Raw genomic sequence first — 2,500 nt, forward strand, 5'->3', positions numbered from 1 at the left:
CTGTCCTTCAAATAAAGCATCATTTGTTGAAAGAATAAAGAACTCATTTCTTCGTAAGCATAAGCCCTTATTAAGCATATAAAAGTTTGACCATATATATGGTAACATGAACAAAATTGTATTAAATAGGTCTTTATGTTTGGTTTATCATTGATTACCAAGGATTATAATTTTGCATTTAATTGTTTTAATCTATACATATGGTATAAGCAGAACAATAAATACTGTATGCAAGGAAATTGACAAGAAATTTTCCATTTGTTTGTGACACAAGAAAGGTGCAATTTGTCTGAAAATCAGAAAGTCGAGTGAAGAAGGATGTTGGCAAACAATATAAGAATATAGTTATATAATACCTGAAAAGTAAGAATAATAAAAAATGGTGAAGTCAAATGAAAGGCAAGTAGCGAGTCAAGAGGCATATCTATGATAGGAAGAAGTAAATTATCTGTTAAACAGAAAAAAATTACAATTAAGAAGCAAGTTACTATGCAAGTGTAAAAGCAGATTTAATAGAAATTTGTAAGAAAACCTTTTTAGGCGAAGTAAGAAATTATATCAAGATACCAGGAATCTCAGAAGGCATGGCACGCAGAGTAAAGCAACATACCAGGACAATTGATTTAGCCTAATTCTTGACGTTTTGCACTATTAACACTATATTTTTTTTGACATTTTATTCTATAAAAACTATAGACTTCACAGATATATATATATATATATATATATATATATATATATATATATATATATATATATATATATATATATATCGTATGTGACCTGCAAATCCTCCTCCCACGTTTCGTCTAATCATCAAAAATTATAAATTAAATATTTGAGTTAGGTAGTATTAAAGAAAATGGGAGGCTAAGTGTATTGGTACCAAAAAAAAAAGAAAAAAAAAGTAAAAAGAAAAAATAAGCAGCAGAGGTAGGAGGAACTCATTTATTCTAGTTTACAGTTCGAAGATGAAGACATGCAGCAATTGTAGCGTCTTCTACATTATTAATGTAACTTCCGCATGAGAAGAATGAATAATAATAATAATAATAATAATAATAATAATAATAATAATAATAATAATAATAATAATAATAATAATAATAATAATAATAATAATAATAATAATAATAATGTAAATAATTATAATTATAATAATAACAATAATAATAATAAAAATTAAAATAAGAATGAGAATAGGTATAAGAATAATAAAGAATAGGAATAAGAATTAGAATAATAAAGAAATAGAATAAGAATAAGAAAAAGAATAATATTAATAAAAAAAATAGAAATATGAATAAAATAATGAAAAATAAGAAGAGGAATAGTAAAGAATAATAATAATAATAATAATAATAATAATTATAATAATAATAATAATAATAATAATAATAACAATAATAATAATAATAATAATAATAATAATAAAGAATAGGGATGATAAAAAGGAATGAGAATAAGAATAATAGAGAATAATAAGGAATAAAGATTAGGAATAAGAAAAAAGAGTATGAATAAGAATAAAAATAATAAAGAATAGAAATAAGAATAAATATAAAAATATTAATAAAAATAATTAAGAATACAAAAACGAACAATAATAAGAATAATAAAGAATAAGCATAAAAATAATAGAGAATAAGAACAAGCATAAGAATAAGAATATTTTATAAGAAAAAGAATAATAATGAGTAGGAATAAAAACAAAAATAAAAATGATAAAGAATAAGAATATGGATAATAAAGAAAAAGATTAAGAATAGGAATAATAAAGGATAATAATAAAAAAAAGAAAAAAAAAGAAAAATAAGAATAATAAAGAATTATGATAAGAATAAGAATAATAAGAACAAGAATAAGAATAATAGAAAATAAGATCAAGAATAAGAATAGGATTAAGAATAAGAATAATAAAAAATATAATAAAGAATAATAAAGATTAAGAACAGGAATGATAAAGAATAAGAATATGAATGAGAGGAAGAATAAGAATAATAAAGAATGAGAGTACGAATAAGAAAAAAAAAATAAAGCATAAGAATAAGCTTATGAATAAAAATAAGAATAAAAATAAGAATAATAAAGTAAAGTCATAACAATAGAGAATAATAGAGATAAAATAAGAAAATAAAGGAATACGAAAAGAATAATAAAGAATAAGAATAAGAATATTCAAGAACAATAAAGAATTAGAGTAAGAAGAGAAATAATAAAAAAAGAAATAGAATAATAAAGATAAGAGAAAGAATAATAATAATAATAATAATAATAATAATAATAATAATAATAATAATAATAATAATAATAATAATAATAATAATAATAATAATAATAATAATGATAATAATAATAATAATAATAATAATCTTCAGAATTATTTCTACCCTACATTTCTTTTCGTATGCATGTTTTTTTTTTATTATACTTTACCATATTTCCTTATATATTATTATATTTTATAAACTTTTTTTTACTCCAATAATACCCAACGAAC

Source organism: Palaemon carinicauda, chromosome 32 (genome assembly GCF_036898095.1).
Source record: "Palaemon carinicauda isolate YSFRI2023 chromosome 32, ASM3689809v2, whole genome shotgun sequence".
NCBI classification, from domain to species: Eukaryota; Metazoa; Arthropoda; class Malacostraca; order Decapoda; family Palaemonidae; genus Palaemon; species Palaemon carinicauda.